Source organism: Felis catus, chromosome D1 (genome assembly GCF_018350175.1).
Source record: "Felis catus isolate Fca126 chromosome D1, F.catus_Fca126_mat1.0, whole genome shotgun sequence".
NCBI lineage: Eukaryota > Metazoa > Chordata > Mammalia > Carnivora > Felidae > Felis > Felis catus.
In genome coordinates, this window is record NC_058377.1 from 490,182 (window position 1) to 510,767 (window position 20,586).

At 44.2% G+C, this 20,586-nt stretch overlaps 1 long non-coding RNA gene across 3 annotated transcripts in view; it reads right to left on the reverse strand.

The window, feature by feature from the left end:
* Positions 1-20,586, reverse strand: part of LOC109491750 — a 105,912-nt gene that overhangs the window by 15,469 nt on the left and 69,857 nt on the right. For 2 of the 3 annotated variants that reach the window (XR_002145205.2, XR_006585832.1), the window contains 2 exons: positions 19,130-19,347; positions 18,747-18,852 (listed from right to left, as the gene is read on the reverse strand). This is a non-coding gene — a long non-coding RNA (uncharacterized LOC109491750). Of the gene's footprint in view, positions 1-9,348; positions 10,430-18,746; positions 18,853-19,129; positions 19,348-20,586 lie in introns of all 3 variants that reach the window. The other variant, XR_006585831.1, reaches the window with a different exon arrangement.

The window sequence follows — 20,586 nt, forward strand, 5'->3', positions numbered from 1 at the left end:
TATTCTCAAGATCTTCCTGGCCCAGAAGCAAAGGAGGAAACATTTCCATGTGTTTATCTGTGTTTGTCAAGGACACTTGTAAGATACTCAGTGAGAGTGTGAGATAAAGCTACCCCTGGTTCCTAAACTATTATGCTGATATTCCTATATAATGTTTCCTTAGTGTAGGACAAACCCCTACAGGTGGCTATGTTCCCCACACCATTTAACAGAGTTTTTGCCTGGGGAGTGGACCTACTGATCACAGCAGCTGCTGTGATTGAGGTTGGGAATCACACTGTGGAAATCTGGAGGAGGAATTCCTCTTGGAGACAAACATGAAGAAAGAAAACATTCTCACGGCTAAAAGGTAACCCCTGGGTAGCCTTAACTTCTGTTATGTATTTCTCATGGGCCATAAAGATTATGAAGCACACAAGTTAAAAACTACCGTGGCCCCTTCCCACCAAACACACATACCACATCCCGATTCCCTTGTTAAGCTGGATGTTCCACCCCGTGTGAGGATGGTACAGTCCTGACATACATTCACTTCTATGCTGGTTCACCAGCCAACACACAAGTGCCTCCCTAGAACCTTCCTCCTGAAAGTCTTCTCAAGAATTTGTTTCCTATAGTATTCTTTCTTTTATATCACAGACTAAATATTTGTGTTTAAAAATATTAACAAACGACTAAAAATAAAAATCATAATCTACAGCCCCCCAAAAAATCAACATTTGATGTATATTCTTACAAAATTTTACCTTTCCATTTATACTTTTCTTTTACAAAAATGGCATAGTCTATAGATAGGGTTTGTATCCTTTTTTTTCACCTAACCACAAGTGGTAAATATCCCCACATGCGATTTAAATATTCTTTTAGAATAGCATATTTAATGGCTGGATAGTATTCTATTATATGGCTGTATTGTAATTGTTAAGAAGGATGTCTTATGGTTCCATTAATTTTGTATTGTATATTTGTAAGCCAGAACTTTTCAAAATATTTGAAAAGTGGCTGTCTCAGAGGGTTTGAATATTTGAATTTTGTCTGTATTTCCCTCTTTGCATTCAATAAACATTTAGAAAGTTCCATCTAGGTATCAGGCACTCTGCTATGCCTAATGAGGACAAAAATTAATACATTTAATGAAGATTCTCATTAGAAGTTATGTAACTACTAAGAAATCTTAACCCTCTTTAATCTTTACTAGTGCAAGAAAAGTTCAGAGATGAACCTTGATGAATAACTATCCAAGTTGAATTTTAATGAGTGATTTGGAATTAGTTAGATGAAGAGTGACATGGGAGGTGTTTCAGGCAGAGAAAGCATCTGTTCAAATCCCCCCAAATCAGAGACAGTGTTATTGTCAGGGAGCTAGTCCCGCATCCCTACGATATAAACAGGGCAGGGACAGGAAAGATATGACTGCAGAAATATGAAAGATCAAGTCATGCCCAGAGGCTGAGTCATTATCCTCAAGTGGATGGTGAGTCTTTGGAAAGTTTTAAGCAGACAAGTGACAGAATTAGGTTTTAGAAATAGCACTCTGGTGGGGAGCCTGGGTGGCTCAATCAGATGATCGTCCAACTCTTGATTTCGGTGCAGGTCAAGATCTCACAGTTTGTGAGTTTGAGCCCCGCATCAGGCTCTGCCCTGACCGCACAGAGCCTGCTTGGGACTTTTCTCTCTCCCTCTCTCTCTCTGCCCCTCCCCGGCTCGTATATACTCTCTCTCTCTCAAAATAAATAAACATAAAAAAACTTATATTAGAAATAGCACTCTAGTATCAATACAGGAAATGGACCAGAAGGAAACAAAGCCTGAAAACATGAGGATGTATAGGAATACTGACTCATGTGTTCCTTTTTCTTAACTAGAAATATGACCTTTTATTTTTTTAATATAATTTCTTGTCAAGTTGGCTAACATACAGTGTATACAGTGTGCTCTTTGGTTTTGGGGGTAGATTCCCGTGATTTACGTATTCTGATTCAATCATTTGAAATAATGCTGCTTTTTGATATACCACTGGATACTGTCTTCCAAGTCCAATTGGCGCTGACCAATTCACTCCACTCACTCTGGATATGATCTCTCCATCAGTTAGAAACCACTCAGGTGCGCTAATGCCTGCCCACATCTTTGCATTCACTCAGTGCTGTCCTGATGTTAAGGGTCACTGATATACCAGTAATCCTACCAAAAAGTAAGAATGCACAGTATATAAAAATATTAACAGAATCTACTCAGGAAAAATAAATTTACTTTCTCCCAATTTCTCCTCCCATGTTACTTTAATGGAACCAGAAAACTTCTCTGGAAGGTCAGGTCTGCCTGAAGTTTCAAGTAGAAATTGAGTAAACCCCAAATATTGTGAGACATTTAGGTCTCTGACCACCTGTCTGTTTTCTCACCATTACAATAAGGAAATAAATCTCACAAGTTATTAACTATAGGTCTTTTCCATCAGAAGGAACTTAAGTGGAGCCTTAGAAGATGATCATCCAAGTTTTTACTACAAAAGGTGGTACGAACTTCTCTGTTCTCCACCTTCTTTGACTTACCGCCTTGCTAAATGGGGCTCCATTGACTGCTGTAGATGGAAGATAAATATTACTTGTCATAAATTAAGCTTATTTGATAAAGCTGTGGCTGAAGTTCAAGTATTATTACTTTCCTCTGAAAATGTTTTTTCTAAATTCTCACTGCCACACTGGTGAAACTTTGTATATTCTTAAGCAAATCTGAGGCTGGATTGCAAAGGAATTTGTTAGTCCAGAGGAGGCCATTACACATACCAAAATCTCTCTTTGCCTCTCTAATATCTGGTCACTTGAAATACATTTTTCCTTTTTGAACTTAATGAAATTCCATCTTTTCTGCATGCAGTCAACAACAATTGCTTATTATAGAAATGCACCACTGAGTTGTCAGTTACATATTGCATTAGGTATTATTGAGAGACCTTTTAAAACCATACATTGGTCTTGTTATTCTTTGGGAAAATAAAATCCAAATCCTTATTGTGGCTCAAAACCTTACATTACCTCCTCTACCTTTTTTTTACTCCTTCAACCTCACTCTGTAACATTCCCCTAGGTTTGCAGACTTTCCTACCGGACACAGCTATGCAGGTCTTCAATGGCCCTCAATCCCTGCTGCACAGCATTGTCTCTTTCACCCTGGATTTATTGCAGGGTACCAGGGATGCAGTAGCTCGGGGAATTGCCCATCTGTCAGAGACTCATTATGGGCCTGGCATTCTCCGAACTGAGCAACAAAGTCCGAGTGACCCAGCTACCTTTTCCTAGGATCTATTCTTAGCAAAGAACAAAGTTGATAGTGACAGGAGATTTCATATTGTATTATGGCAACGTGGTATAGATTTCCTTTGACTTGGTCCAGTAGCCAGGGAGACAGATTTCAATTGCTTGATTTTTTATGCATAAAAGAACTACTTGGTACCATTGTTCCTCTGAAAGAGATGGTGTAACCCGAAGGATTTGGGCACTCATGGTCCAGTCAGCATTTATGGTTTAGCAGTAAGACCACTGGGTTAGGGCAGAGGAGACCTGAGTTCTTGTCCTGACTTTGTCACCATCCATACACACACTTGGCACATTGAAGACCATAAAAATACTTAAGAATAAATGAATGTGTTCTGTGTTTGACTAAGTCTCTTTCATCTTTCTGGGCCTTTTTTCTCTCCACAAAAATAATGAAAATGTTGGATTATTTCATTTCTAAGACCTCTGTGACTCTAAAGCAGCGTGACCTAAGCTAAGAATGTTTTCCAGAGCTCATTACTACCCTTCACACTAAACCCCTTTGAGCAAGATGAAATTGATAGTTAAACTAATACTTTTAAAAGAATTTTTTAAAACTTTACTTCCTATTACATGGGCACTATAAGAATGGTCTAAGCCACTGGACAACAGCTTCAAGTTTCCCTGTGACTAATGTAGAACTCTCTCAGAAACTTTCTATTACATTTCTATTTTGTAGTCCTCTAGCTTAGGTTTTTCTTATTCATTCGCTTCACAACTAAATGTCGGCGTGATAATCCACGCTGTGATTCAAGATGGAAAAGATTTCAGGGTGTCCCTGACTGGCTCACAGGGATGGGTGTTGGTGAGGTCGCTCCTACCAGTGACAGACCACAGGTGCCAGAGAAGCTGCAGTAGTGCCCTCAGGCCACCAGGGGGAGCCCCCCAGGACAGCTCTGAGCACATCACAAATGTTTCCCAGTCCCATCCTGCTTCCTGCATCACCCTTGGCTTCGTGGGGCCGCTTCTCCCTCACTTGCTCAGATGCAGTGCTCTAAGCTGCTCACAGCTCTGCGTTACCCCACTAGTTGTGGTCCCTCACTTCCATGCCTCCTGGTTTGACCCAGGATCCTGTTGTTCATCCAAAGGACCCAGAGCTCCAGGAACATGAAGGGCTTGGCATGAACCATCTCAGCTTGCTCTCCATCTGATCTAAGTGATTATCACTCTTGGCCTTTGCTCCAGCTCCTTCTCCTTGGACTTGTTTTTCACACTTGGCAGCTTTCCTGCTGCTGAAGAAATGAGCCACTGAGATGTCCCTCACTGTCCAATCTTCACCATCAGGCTCTTTGATAATATTGGGACAAACACACTTATTTAAAGAATGATACCGTTATGTAAGTATCTCAAATTAGACATTGGACAAATCAGTAAACTCGACCAGTAATATTAGATCAAGCTGCGTCATTCTAAAATATGGATTTAAGATAGAAATTCTGTGCCATGTTTAATGTATCAAAATTCACTTTCTTAGCTTTTGTGCCAGAAGTTCACATATTCACAGATTTTTCAGGAAGACAGTTTAACTTTCAGAAGTGGTTGGGCTCAGGATGTGCTTTGTTATATGACATTTACAGGTGATATTTACATAACCCTTGTATATCAGCTCTCTTAAATTTGGTTTGTTTTCTACAGACTCTTTAAGGCTCTGTGTCTTGTGAACACTTCACCCAGATAGACTCTGTTTAGAATCCAGTGTAACTGAAAAAGTCCAGCAGTCAGATAACCCAGACAGTCTCAACTTCATTCTGTTTTAAGCTCTTAAACATATTTAAGTCTGCTGCTTCTCTCCCTGAAGCAGCAAAAATAAGCAAGGGTGACCTTTACTATCCCACGTAAGCAGAACCAATTCCTTTGAGCCTCCCTTGGAGGATTTATAGACATCCCCCCATTAATCCTAGGATCCTCACTTCCTAGATTTACCTGCTCCCATCTGCCTTGGTTTTCCTTCTCACATATATGAACTTAATACCTAAGGGGAGACTCTAGGTTAATTTTTGTTTCTCTGAAAGGATGTGACATGTACCATAAACAAGTCAGAGCTGTACTGAAAACCAACATAGATATTAGGAAAGATCAGGAGCTCATTCTCTGCATATTGGTGAGAGGGCCAACAGCTTTTGCCCTGCGCTACAGTAAGTATGTATGACAGGACAAAGTAAGTATGACAGGAGAGAAAGGGGAGAATCTTTAATTCTATTTTGTTCATGACAAAGCACCTACAACTTTGAAAGAGTACTTCAACCTTTTTTCATTCCTGTTCTCATGTCTTAAGATAAAGTTATAATATAGGAGCTATCAATCACTGAGCAAGTGTTATAAATCAGGAACTACATGTTCTAGACATTTTTACTCTGATAGTTTAAGAAACATGCCTGTCAGACAGCTAAGCGGTAGACCTGAAGTTTCTGATGGATCTGTGTGAGTCCAAAACCCAGGATCTGGGTCTCATGGCCTTTCCATATTTCTTTACCCCAATCCAGTGATGGGAAAGGCAGGTGTATGTGATCAGATATATTAAAGGAAGAAAATCTTCCTAGTATTGGGTGAATGACACAAGGACATTTCATTGGTTTTAAGGGGGTGTGGAGGGAGGAGGAGACCAAAGAGATTAGTTCAGCAAAGTGTATCCTTCCTCCCACCCCCGTGCCCCAACTTTCCCAACTGCTCACTGGGGCTTGGTTTTGGAGATTGGCTTTAGTTCTGAACACCTGTTAAAGGACTTGTATATTTTAGTATTTCCGAATACTGACCTATGGCAAAAGTTTTAACGATCCAGGTTAGATAAGAAAAATAATGAATTTTACATGAAAGTATCAAATTGATGTAATATCCTATATTCTAAAAGATGTCTATCCTGCTATTCTCAGAATCATTGAATAAAAATGTTTAAAAGTAAAAATAGTTTCTAGCTTTTATTTTATTTGTTTTTTAAGGCTACATGGAAACTCTCTCTGAAATCCTAAAGTTTGCAACCATAATTCTGACCAAAGGAAGGTTGCGCATGAATGGTTCAAGAAGATTAATCTAACAGGCACGTGCAGAAATGGAAGAACAGAAACACAGGCCTTAAAGAGATAAAGAAACAAATGCCTGATCCAACATGGCGGCGGGAGGACTAGAAAGAAGGGATGGGATGCAAGGTGTGTTTCAGAGTTACACAAGTGGGTCTCTGTGCCACGGGAAAGAAATGAAAGGAAAGAATCATTGAAGACACGTAGTCATGGTATGATTGGCTAAGCCTGCATAGCCAAAAGCCTGCAGATTAAAATTCAGGGAGCCTCCCAATCACCACGAGGAAAGCAGACCTGAGTGAAACCCCAGAGAGAGCCAGTGGGGTTGGAGAAGACGAGGGCTCGACAAACAGTGCCATGCTCATAGCTGCTGCATAATCATTGCTGTCCGCTCTCAGTTATACAATTTTCATCAGACTTAACATGCTCCAAATGTAACTGTGGGGACTCACTTCAAAATGCAAAAGCAGGGGCACCTGGGTGGCTCAGTAGGTTAAGCGTCCGACTTTGGCTCAGGTCATGATCTCACGGTCCGTGGGTTTGAGCCCCGCGTCGGGCTCTGTGCTGACAGCCCAGAGCCTGAAGCCTGCTTCAGATTCTGTGTCTCCCTCTCTCCCTGACCCTCCCCCATTCATGCTCTGTCTCTCTCTGTCTCAAAAATAAACATTAAAAAAAATTTTTTTTTAATAAAATGCGAAAGCAAAGGTTCAGAGAAACTGACTTCATATGACTAAAAGTGGTGTGTGAAGTTCTGAACACAGGCCAGAGAGCACCAAGGGCACGGGACGGAAGAGCACCAGGGGTACAGGACAGAGAGCATCAGTGGCATAGGACAGAGAACACCAGGGGAAAAGGCCAAAGAACATGAGGGTCACGGGCCAGAGAGCACCAGGGGCACAGTCCAGAGACCACCAGGGGCACAGGACAGAGACCACCAGGGGCACAGGGCAGAGAACATGAGGGCCACAAGACAGAGGTTACCAGAAGCACAGGCCAGAGGACACAAGGAGCACGGAGCAGTGAGTAGCAGGGGCACGGGCCAAAGAGCACCAGAAGCACAGGCCAGAGAGCACCAGGGGCACGGGCCAGAGAACCTGAGGGGTCCAGGCCATAGAGCATCAAGGGCACGGGCCAGAGAGCACCAGGGGCAGAGGCCTGAGAACACCAGGGGCACAGGGCAGAGAATACCAGGAACACGGGCAAGGGAGCACCAGGGGCAAAGGCCAAAGATCACCAGGGGCACTGGGCAGAGAACATGATGGGCATGGGCCAGATAACTTTAGGGGCACAGGCCAGCGAGCACAGGGCCACAGGGCAGAAAGCACGATGGGTACAAACCAGAGAGCACCAGGGGCACAGGACAGAAAGCACGAGGGGCACAGGGCAGAGAGCACCAGGGAATGGGCCAGACCACACCAGGGGCACAAGCCAGAGGGCAGGAGGGGCACACGCCAGAGAACACAAGGGGCATGGGCCAGAGAACATGAGGGGCACAGGGCAGAGAGCACCAATGTCAAGGACCAGAGAACACCAGGGGCAGGGGCCTGAGAACACGAGGACATGGGCCAGAGAGCACCAGGGACACAGGCCAAAGAGCACCATGAGCACAGGGCAGAGAACACCAGGGGCACTGGGCAGAGAACATGAGGTCATGGGCCAGAGAGCACCCAGGGTCATGACCAGAAAGCACGATGGGTATAAGCCAGAGAGCACAAGGGGCACAGGCCAGAGACCACCAGGAGCATGGGCCAGAGAGAACCAGGGGCAAAGGCCAGAAAACAAAAGGGGCACAAGCCAGAGAGCACCAGGGGCACAGGCCAGAGAGCATGAGGGGCATGGGCAAGAGAGCACCAGGGACACAGGGCGGAAAACATCAAGGGCACAGGCCAGAAAGCACCAGGGCCACGGGCCAGTAAACACCAGGGGCACAGGCCAGAGAGAGCCAGGGCCACAGGCCAGAGAGCACCAGGGGCACGGGTCAGAGAGCACCAGGGCTACAGCGTCTGCGTCAGAAGCCCCCCTTCGAGTCTCAGCCAGACAGCTGGTCGGAGAAACTGAAGAGGCCGAAGCAGTCCAGTCTGGTGGCCCCAGGGGTAGACTGCTCTGAAGTTGATTAGTGACAGCAAAATGGCAATGGTGCCTTGGGCCCCTGCCGTGTGCCAGGCATTGTTCTTGGGCCTGAAACCAGAGAGTCAGTTAGGTGTCCTGCCCCAGAGGAGCCAGTGGTCAGGCAAGAGAGATGGTATAGTTGAGTCACAGAAACTCAAGAGATGCCTGAACCTCACCACCCCCAATTAGCTGGGAGGGGAGAGGCGTGTAGATGGTTCTGCTTCGTACACAGGAGATTCCCAGACTTCTATCACACACAGGCATCGGAGGAAATTCATTGAGAAAGAAAGTTGAGCTTTGAGTAACATCAGGTATGTTTTAATTGTTACTAAAGCATGAAAACCCTGGAGAGAGTCTCCTTTGCGTTCGTATATATTCCCATCAAAAGTATGGGTTTTTGAAACTAAGACTGCTCGAAAAATAAAGTTTGTTTTAAAGTAGCAGTTTTCTTTTCTCACTACTCAGAACAGCAGGAGGACTGCTCACAACAGCCATCATGAGGCTCCCGCTGGCTCAGTCGGTTGAGTGTCTGGCTCTGGATTTCGACTCAGGTCATGGTCTCCAGGTAGTGAGACAGAGCTCCCACCAAGCCCCGAGTCAGGCTCCACGCTGGGCAGAGGGCCTGCTTGGGACTCCTCTCCTGCTATCAGTCAGGCACTCGCACTCTCTCTCTCTCTCTCTCTCTCTCTCTCTCTCTCTCTCTCTCCCTCAAATAAAAGAGAACAGCCATCATTTAAATTTTACATACTGTATTTGGCTTTAAACATAGTCAGGGCTTCTGAGGCCCTGACTTAGATACTGCACTTTACCTGCTGTTGCTCTGGTTCAGCAATCCACAGTGACTGCCTACTTCCCATCCCCTTCCATCAAGTTTCCTTAAGTGTGACCAGGGGCTAGTAGCCTAGACTTACCCTCCCTAGGACTCGCACAAGACCTTCTGAGGCCCTAGCAGGGGCGTTCCTGTCCCCACATAAACATCCACAGCAAGGGCTTGTGCCAGGCCGGGCATCCTTGCCCTTCTGTGTGTGTAGAGCTGCAGGGTCAGGGAGATGAAGCCCAAGTCTTTCCAGTTGCGCTGCCCAGGGTCCAAGTAAGCTGGCCTCGGCTGGATTAGGATGACGGACTCAGCATTCCTTGAAGACTGGGAGTGCAGGTGCAAAGGAGAAACCAGAGCGTTTCTTTCCCTCTGTCCGTAGCAAGGTTTCCTTCTCCAGCCGGAACGGCAGCCTCTTTGTGGCTCCAGCCCCTACTCCGTGGACCCTGTGGCTCCGTCTCGCACTGGGTGACCCTGAATCTAACACAGACTCCTCCGTCTTGCCTCCAGCCCAAGAATGATAGGGCCTCGAAGTGCTGCCTCGCTTGCCCTGTGGTCTTCACAGGGTTCCTCCCACCAGGGGCAAATTGTGAGCATTGCTGTCCCTGTTCCCAAAACTCAGAATGTTCTGTGAACTTGTTTGGGTGCTTACTGACCCAATGCTCACAGGAGGGAAGGTTTTTACTGTGTGTCTTCAGGCATCATCTTCTTAATTAGCCTTCACAATAATCCAAAGGGATACATTTTATACTTTTATGCCTCATCTCTCTAAACCTCCAACTCACACAGTTAGTGACAGAGGCCAGACTGGAACTTGGGTCAAATTACTTCTCACCTACTTGTTCATTCATCTGTTCAACTAGCTCATAAACCCTGCCGAGTCTGGGTCTGTGAGTGTCCTTCTCAAGTCTCCTCCACGCTGTCACGCACAACTGGGAACACTGGGGGTAGAGGCTCAGCACGCTGATTAACTGAGTAATTGTGCAGGAGGTATTGGCCACGGGAAACCTGTCTTCTGAGGCTGCGTGCTCCCATCCACGCTCTCTCATCCCATCCTACACAGGCAGACTTAGGGAGGAGCGAGCCGGCCAGAGTGAGGAGAACCACTGGGGTAGAAATGCTTTATCCTGCAAAGGGTGGCCGCCAGGGTTCACGTCAAGTGACAAGGCCTCAAGGTTCTAGAAACAAAACAAAGGACTTATTTCAGGAGGGCAGAGCAGAGACGACCAGACGGCAGAGATGTGCCCTGGACAATCTCTTTCTGATGTGCACAGTGGAGTATGCTCAACAGGGCTGACTACAAATACACAGAGCTGGACAGGAATGGGACAGGAATGCAGGCAGGTCCCAGCCAGCTGGCTTCACCGTAGTCACAGATGCCTGATGGAGTCCACAGACCTGGTGAGGAGAGGGCAGCTCTGACAGACAGACCTCCATGGGAGGCCACTCAAACTCACACTGGAGAATTTAATTCCTTCCGGTAGGTGAGCCCTTTGGTATGAAATTCTGTACGATCTTTATCAGCTCTGAGGAGGATGACACCATGCCCGGCTCAGTGACACAGCATGACAGGGACAGTTGCATATGGCAGCTGGTTTGTAGCCCGGCCTCTGGGCAAGGCTGACAACATCCACGCTACTTGGACGCTGTGTGATCTATTAGATTTCCTCTCCTTTTCAAGAAAGATGTGGCAATTTCCCTGGGAATCTCACATTTCTAGCGTCCATTTACTTTGAACAAAATAGGTTTTCTCAGGGAGATTCCTGGGGATGCTTGGAACTACCTTCTAACTCCTTTCTTTCCAGGAAATATTGTCCAGTATTTCCTCTTTGGCCATGCCTCCCCTTCCTGTTCCTTCCCATCAACATAACACATGTGTCCTTTCCCTGTTTAAGAGGAAAGAAAGACTTAGAGGAACCGATCTCACAGGGACAAGTAAAGAAAGAGTGTGAAGGTGGAGGTCAATAGAACAAAATCCAGCAGTAAAGTTATTATTTTTCTCAAGCCTTATTAATGCATAATTGGTATATGACACTGTGTAAGTGTAAGTTGTACAATGTGATGACTGGATGCCTGTATGTGTTGCAAAGTGTTTACCAGGGCAGGATTTGCTAACACACCCTTTACCGCGTGGAATTATTGTCTTGTTATTGTTTGTTATTGGGTTGAGAACATTGAGGTGCTACTCTCGTAGCGACTTCCAAGTATGCAATATGGTTTTGTTAACTATAGTCACCAGGCTTACAACTCCGACCCCAGGAATATGTTCATCTAATAACCACAAGTTTGTACTATTGAACCAACACCTCCCCATGTCCCCAGGCTGCCCTCCTTGGAAACCACAATTCTACTCGCTGCTTCTAAGTATTTGGATTTTTTAGATTCCATACAAAAGTGAGATCACACAGCATTTGTCTTTCTCTGTCTGACTTACTTCACTTAGAATAATGCACTGTAGGTCCAAGGAAATTGCCACAAGGGCCAGAGTCCCTTCTTTCTCTTTCCTTCTTTCCCTCTTTCCTCTGTGTATTCATCTACCACATCTTCTGTCTGTATTTATTCTTCAGTGGACACAGGGTTGTTTCTGCATCTTGACTATTGTGAAGAAAGCGGCAGTGAATGTGGGGGTGCAGACAACTGTTTGAGAGATAGCAATTTTCTTTCCTTCAGACATATTCACAGAAATGGAATTGCTGGGTCATATGGTAGTTCTATTTTTAATTTTTTGAAGAAACCCCATGCCTTTTCTGTAATGGCTGTAACACTGTACATTCCCACCAACAGTGCACAGGGTTTTCTTTTGTCTTCATATGTACCAGTTCTTCTTACCTCTTGTCCTTTCAATAACATTCATTGTAACAAATGTGAGGTGGTTTTGATTTGAATTTTCCTGATGATTACTGATGTCGAGCACTCTTTCATGTACCTGTTGACCATATCTGTATGTCTTACTTTGGGAAAAAAAAAGTCTATTCAAGTCATTTGTCAAGTCCCCTACTATTAATGTACTGCTGTTAACTTCTCTTTGGGTTCTATTAATATTTGCCTTATATATATTTAGGTTTTCTGATGTTGAGTGCAAAAATATTTACAATCTTGGCTGAGAAAAGAGAGGGAAGTAGGGTGTTGGTTAGAGGAGGAAACATGGATGAGTATATGGGATAAACCTATGGCCGGATAGCACTGGAGCACAGGTAGATTTATGACTCGTATTAAAGAAGGACAGCCTTGGGGCGCCTGGGTGGCGCAGTCGGTTAAGCGTCCGACTTCAGCCAGGTCACGATCTCGCGGTCCGTGAGTTCGAGCCCCGCGTCGGGCTCTGGGCTGATGGCTCAGAGCCTGGAGCCTGTTTCTGATTCTGTGTCTCCCTCTCTCTCTGCCCCTTGCCTGTTCATGCTCTGTCTCTCTCTGTGTCCCAAAAATAAATAAACGTTGAAAAAAAAAAATTTAAAGAAGGACAGCCTTTCTTTAAGAAAGGGAGTTGGAGGGTATTATGCTAAGTGAAATTAGTCAGTCAGAGAAAGACAAATATCATAGGACTTCATTCATATGAGGACTTTAAGAGACAAACAGATGAACATAAAGGAAGGGAAACAAAAAAATATATAAAAACAGGGAGGGGGACAAAGCATAAGAGACTCATAAATATGGAGAACAAACAGGGGGTTACTGGAGGTGGTGTGGGAGGGGGGATGTGCTAAATGGGTAAGGGGCATTAAGGAATCTACTCCTGAAATCATTGTTGTACTATATGCTAACTAATTTGGATGTGAATTAAAAAAATAAAACTAAAAAGAAGAAAGAAAGAAAGAAAGAAAGAAAGAAAGAAAGAAAGAAAGAAAGAAAGAAAGAAAGGAGAAAAGAAAGAAAGAAGAAAAGAAAAAAGAAAAAAGAAAAGAAGAGAGAAAAGAAAAAAGAAAAGGAAGGAAGGAAAGAAGGAAGAAAAGAAAGAGGGTGTAAAAGAGTAAGAATCAGTGTCATGTAGAGGAGTTTGGTAGAGTGGAGAAGGGTAATGGGAAAACTTCTGACTAGGTTCTTCTAGATGCTTTTCACTAACTTTATGTCTTATTAGTTTCTCACTAGGTTAAATACGGATTACTAAAGTAGCATTTATGCAGCTCAACAGTCTGTTTTCTCTCAGATCCATTTCCTCCCCTTTCCTTCCTATGCCCTGCATACTAGAGAGATACACTTCCTAGGATCTCTTCCTTCTGGCCTCATAGTAACTTTGAGTAACTTGTGTCACTGGCAGAGAAGAGAGAGCCAGAGGAAGGGATAAATTAGGGTATTTCTTCCTTCCCTTTTTCTCTCTGCTTCTTACGGTGTCTGGCAGCAGTTACATCTCACCACGGCTCAAGATCCTAAAAAGCTGTGTTCTCAGCTTTCAACCAGCAACTCCCATCTTCTTCTGGCACCTTCCAAATACTCCAGCTTCTGGAGTCTGCCATCATTTCTTCTGTTTCTGCTGTTCCTAATGTCTAGATTGCCTCAGCACCTCCTATTGGCTTTTCATCATTTCTACTTCTGTTTAACCAAGTTCTTACATTAAATCTGTTCTATTGGAAAGAGCTAAAGTGATTTCTCTTTTTCCAGTTGGATGCTAACTGATAAAGCATCCATCCCATCTAAATCATTTCTAAGACCACATGTAAGGTGATTCTAGTGCCAAAATAGATTAACCTTAATTAGATGTCTTCTTTCCGAGTCACATATTCAACTATAGCCAAACCTTTCCAAAATAAAGACCATCAACTATTCTAATTTTCCCTTTTTCAGACTCACTATTGATGATAAATGTAACATGATGTTGCACACTGGGTTTTAAAATTATTTTTTAACTATTGAATACAGTTAACCATGAAAGTGAATTCAAAGTGAATTCGAGCTAATAGAAGAAAGCTGATAATTGAGGGGAGCACTTTTAAGAGGAAAATGTGTCTGAGATTCCATGAGTATACTGAAGATATGGAATGCTGCATAAATAGAGGAATTCACTTCCTCATCCGGATGGTCGTCTCCTATCCTGAGAAATGCTATGCAAACATGTGCATGGAGGATTTTCAGTGTCCACCCACTTCTAGAGTTGGAAAATAATTGTCAGACTAAAATATTCACATGAATTTTGAATTTTATGTTATGAAGTTTCATTGTAACACTGACATTCAGTCTGGTTCACCCAGCTGTGAGGAATTAGGAAGCAGGAGCAAGGTCACCGAAAGAGACGATGGAAGGGACTAGAGCAGCTACTATACCCACAGCCTGGCATTCACCTCCCCTGCTCCTGGGAGCCAGGGCTGCACACCTGGGTTATGAACAAGTGAAAACCCACAGTCTTGTACCTCAGCTGGTTCCTCAGAGCTGGTCAGGAAACCTGCTGCGACTTCTAGGTACAGCCCACTCTCAAATCCTTCACCCTATTCCCAACCTTCAAAATCCATCTCCAGTCTTCTGTGTATCAGCTTCCTCCTCATTCTCTGCAGATTTCCCCTCCTGCTTTCTAGGGTCAAACTGAGGTCCCCATGGACTCAACACCTTGATTTCTTTCCCCACCTGAAAATTTGTCTGTGTCTCCCATTCTCTTCAGCTGTAAAAATGGAGTAATAATTACACACATTTAATAATACTTTGGAAGGAAGATCAGATAACCGCAAGGACACTGAGGCAGGTGTGGCAGATAGTGATCAGTAGTTGCCATTGTTGCTCCTATTATGGCTGTTGTCCAGACCTGACCCAACACCTGTCCTCGGTCCACACCAGACAGCCTCTTAGGGGCCTCGCGTCAATGTAGCTCATCCCTCCCCTGTATTTGCTGCCATTTCCTCTCAACTAGTTCTTTTCTCTCAGCATCTAAGATCAATTCTGTCACATCTAAAAGAGAAAAAACTACTCAAAACTTTTTCCTCTGCCTTGTTTTCTGTTCTGAAGTCACTCTCTGTGTTTTTCCTTTGCTTTACATCAAGCTCCCAGAAAGCTACTCAGAACCTTCCATGTCCACCTCCTTCCTTTTTTTTAATATGAAATTTATTGTCAAATTGGTTTCTATACAACACCCAGTGCTCCTCCCAACAGGTGCCCTCCTCAGTACCCATCACCCACCCTCCCCTCCCTCCCACCCCCATCAACCCTCAGTTTATTCTCAGTTTTTAAGAGTCTCTTATGGTTTGCCTCCCTCCCTAATTTCATTTTTCCCCCTCCTCCTCCCCCTCCCCATGATCTTCTGTTAAGTTTCTCAGGATCCACATATGAGTGAGAACATATGGTATCTTTCTCTGCCTGACTTACTTCCCTTAGCATAATACCCTCCAGTTCCATTCATGTTGCTGCAAATGGCCATATTTCATTCTTTCTCATCGCCACATACTATTCCATTGTGTGTATAAACCACAATTTCTTTATCCATTCAACAGTTGATGGACATTTAGGCTCTTTCCATAGTTTGGCTATTGTTGAGAGTGCTGCTATAAACATTGGGGTCCCAGTGCCCCTATGCATCAGCACTCCTGAATCCCTTGGGTAAATTCCTAGCAGTGCTATTGCTGGGTCATAGGGTAGGTCTATTTTTAAATTTTTTGAGGAACCTCCACACTGTTTCCACCTCCTTCCTGAACATGAAGCCACCATGTTCTGGCCTCTACCCTGCAGAAACTGCTTCTCAAAAGCTGCTTTAATGTGCCAGATACTAAATCTAATGGATGCTTTTTGGTTCTCATGGTATCTGAACCCTTGGGAACACGGACACTCTCAAGAATTTCTTCCTTTTAGACACTCCCCTCCTCCCTCCTTCCTGACACCCTCCTCCCCACTCCTGGGTTGATTTTATGCCCTTATAACCACGAGTGCGCCTGCTTAGCATGGCATTTGACACATGTTTAGGGCTCAGTAAACATTTGTGCAACTATCACGACACCGTTGATAATGACAGTATGCGGAGCAAAGATGAGTTTGCTTGGGGATTAAGTGTCTTTTAATGTCTAAAGACTATTACGTCTGAGTTACAGACATGCTCAAGATAGAAAGCTGCCTGCCTGTATCAGTGTAGAAATTAGGCCATTCCCTGAACTATCTTTTCTTAATAGCATAAAAAGCCGATTAGCCAGTCCCCAATTAACCATATTTAAAATTATGCAGGTTTTATTTGCTATCTTTAGCAGAAAGAGGCACACGATAACAGAACTGACTGTGGATTCTGCTTATCATCTTGTTTGATTTTTAACAGGTCATGAAGGTTATCATTATAAAAAGTCTCCTGACTGCTTGCAGGTATGGGCACTGGGGTATAGGCAGGTGAAGCCTCGGCGTGCCCTGTGAGAATGCGGGTACCCTCGCGGGGAAACAAACGGCCATTTCAGGTTTCCCAGCTGGCATGGATGGTGGTAAGATGCACCTGTTAGGGTATCTCAAGTCTCTGATTAGTATTCAGAGGATTTGCAACTGAGGCACAGTAAGAATTTCATTGAAAGCGCTCTGCGCTGCTTTCTTCATCTCAGTCTGCATATCTGTCAGCATAGCAGAATCAAATGTGGTGACAAAGGCTCGTTACCATAGCCTGACAAACCACAGGACCCACTTTCCTTGACCCACTCTGTTCATGGAACTATGACCACCCACATCTGTTTCACTTGTTTCTTAGTTATTTATTAGTTAATTTGCTCACCCGGTCATGTTTTCACACACACTATGCATAGACTATAGGCTATAGACTTGGTCCTGGTGAGTCCCAATTCCGGAATCCCCAGTGGTGTCTACATGGCAGCAAAACCATTCCAAGACTACTTTATGTCTGACTTTTCTATCCCAAATGACATTGCTCTAACCTACGTCCTTATTGCCTGTCGCCTAGACTACTCTTATCATGTTCTGACTAATGTCACAGACTAGGTTCCCTGGAAAACACACCAAGTGGAGTTTAGCATGCAGGATGTTTGGATGAATACCTGTGGAAGGAAGGAGAAGGAAGAAAGAGGGGAAAGAGAAAGAAGTCTGGCTGCAGTCAGGTGCCAGGATGGCCTGAGGTCCCCCCCCCCCCACCACATACACACACCCCATGGGATGAATGACCCACAGAGCAGTCCCAGATGGGACAGGACGTCTAGGCCTTTACGGTTGGGTACAGAGCAGCCTTCGGGTGTGAGTCTTCTGCAAGGGGCCCAGCCGGAACCAAGGTAGCTGTCTGCATGAGCCAATCCGTGGCCAAGCGTGGTAAGTGTCGGCTGTCCATGAACACCGGAGGAGCACTTCCCACCGTTCACTGCAGCAAGCTTCCCTACCTTCACCGACTCCCCATCAGAATCCACACACATATGTGCCCATAATCATCTGTCAGCCTGGGCGTGATCACACAGTATTGCTGCTCAAAAACCTTCCCACGCTTTCATCGGGCTAACAAATTCAGTAAAACTAAATTTGGCTAATTCTCCATCATTTATCCCCTACAAACCTCCTTTTTAAGTTTTGTCCACAATACTACTTATCAACCCTCAATTTAGTCAAACCACAATCCCTAGGCCAGTTCAGGCTCCTGTTGTGCCAGATGAACAGTGTCCATGTGACACTGGGTGGACAATCTGGAAAGGCATTTTAACGGAAGATCTGTGTTCACACACATCCACTATTCTTACCTTTGCCTCTGGTGTTTCCTCCCTGAATGTCCTTTCCCCCAGTTTCTAACTGTAAAAATTCTACTGCATTTTAAGACCCAGCTGATTATGTTATTTCTTCCACATAATTTCTCATGCAGAGAATGTCAAGTGACTTTTGTGAATCAGGACGTTTAATATTAAATTTTACATGATTCAGTCTGTGGCAATGCATCTCACCCCCACCCTCAAAACTGCAGACGGACTTGCATAGGTGATGCTTCTGAGACATCACAGGTGGGGACCTGGTTCACTGTCTCGAACATCTCAGAGACAGACAACAGAATGGCTGTAGGAGGGAACTCTTGAATAAGACCAAGGGCTTAAAACCCCAAGTCTGGAGTGGAACTGGCCCACAAAAATTTAAATCCCTGACAAACTGCACACCTTGGGCAAGACACACTATTTCCCCGATACAAGGGATGGAGACCTCCAGCCATTTAAATTTTAAATATTAAGCCAAAGAGTCTATGAATTTAAGATCTGTGACCTGCTTACACCGTTTATAATTGGATTTAATGTATAAAATGAATAGGATGGATCAGATGGTTTCCAGGGGCCCTTCATGAACTACAATCGGGGGGACGTAGGTAAAACTTTCTGTTTGCATGGTCACTTTGAGGGCGTTCATGTTGGTGAGCTGTTTGAGAACACAGGCTTTGCCTTGATCATTCTTCTGTCACTGAAAGAACAGTGTCTCACACATAGCGGATATTCAGGGAATCTTTAGTAGATGTTATTGAAGCAATCCCTCATCACGAGTCAGTTCACCATGAGGAAAACAGCCAGGTTTACCCTTTCAGGTGACTGATTTGATTAGAGAAATAAAATATTTCCAGTGAATAAGCCTTAAAGATACCTTGGTATGTGGCCTTCTCATTTCCTCATCCTCTTGAGAGCCATCAGCTGAAAGGGCCAAACATCACAGCACAGAATGATACACTCAAATGTGGGAAAATCTGAGTCTGTGGGGAGAAGGAGCTTTCATTACTTTTTTGGGGGGGAAGGGGAGGAGGAAGGGTCCTAATTAAATGACATAACAAATTTAAAGCAGTTATCCCAACATTTAGCAAACATTTGTGAAAAGCCAGCTGTTGTTTACTATTTCAATAATACTTGTTTCCAGAGGTTGACCTTAAACAACAGAGTTCAGGCCCAACCATCTGTAAAAGGTCAAACACCACAACAGGTTGGAGTGGAGCCAGTTGTGCAGAGGGGGTTGGGAGGGACATGGAGTCTTACCTGCTCCCTACTCTGTCAGCCCCACAGCCCGGGCCCTGGCAGGCTCCAGTACATGTAGCCGAAAATCAGTACTATCTCAGATGACAGAGAAAGCCCCTCTGGTTTGGATTCCATGGTTCTGTGATTTCAGTCTCTAGGCCAGGGAAATCCCAGTGTAAGAAAACACTCAGCAGAGTCCACGAGGCTGCCGGGCTGCTACTGAGCTCCATACACACATCCTGTAAGATGCAACAGACACGAATTATTTTAAAACTGAGAAAGCAATCATGTCCTCTGAGATGGTCACAGTATTCAAGGCTCGTGTTTTATTTTGTTTTACGTTAAGCAGGTGTATCAGACAGGGTCTTGGGAGACATCACACCCAAAGAGGAAAGCAAAAAGAATTTTAGGAAGAGATGATGTGAGAGGCTCTGGGCAGATTCCAGGAATGCACAAGTGGCGAAGAATCTGGGACTAGAAATGGTGAGAAGCATCTACCCTAATTTGACTTGAAGGGGTGGAGGGGGTGGCTTTTACCAGAGCTCAGCAAAATGTATAGTTGTGGGAGAGAAGTCACTGGAAAATAATGGTGGTCTTAGTGGAATGCAGCTACTGCAAACCCTCTACCACAAAACTTAATACTCCCATTTCTCTCTCCCTTTCCCTTCCCACTACCAGTATCTGGCTGGTAAGAGTCACCTGCAAAATCCAGTCAGAAGCTAGACAGTGAACAAGTGTGAGTGAAACAGTCAAAGATGTCAGTTGACTTGCAGAAGCAAACAGAAATATCCCCAACAGGTGATCCTATATAGGGTCCTATATAGGATACACGACCTATGGAGCTGGTAGTACATATTAAGGACAGAATGCCAGATGGATCCAGGAAGACTGAGTGAAAAGCCCGCAGTAGAAAATGCAGTAGGAAGTCATTACCTTGAATTGTAGAGTATGGCTGAGGGAATCATAAGAAAAATGATAGAGAAAAAAGCTGGAGCATGAGAAGAAGACAGGGAATGAAATGGGGAAAGGGTTTAACATCATGGGTCATAACACATGCTGAGTTGGTCAGTCAAAAGGCCCCTCCATCTGTGGATGCCATCACTGAAAGTAGAGTCAAATGACAATCTGGGTAAGTGTCCTCATATTTATTATGCCATCTTCACTCTTCATGAGAAGTGTGCCAAGTCTTAAATTATGGTACAACCCTGGGAACTGAGAAGTAGGGACTAAATAGGAAATATACAGTGAGAAGAAAAATGACAGAATTTGAAAACCATAAATAGCAGAGTATGAAACTTACAAACCATGGTTTATAAATATGTTCCATTGTTGCTGCTATCCAAGATAAGTATTCATGTGGCATTATTTAGGATGTTAAGCTGTTTATCTCATGGAGCCAGAAGGGAAGGTCATCTTGCTGTTATCATAGGTCTGTAAGTGTTGCTCACAGTGTGATATAGTTTACTTGCAATAGGCAG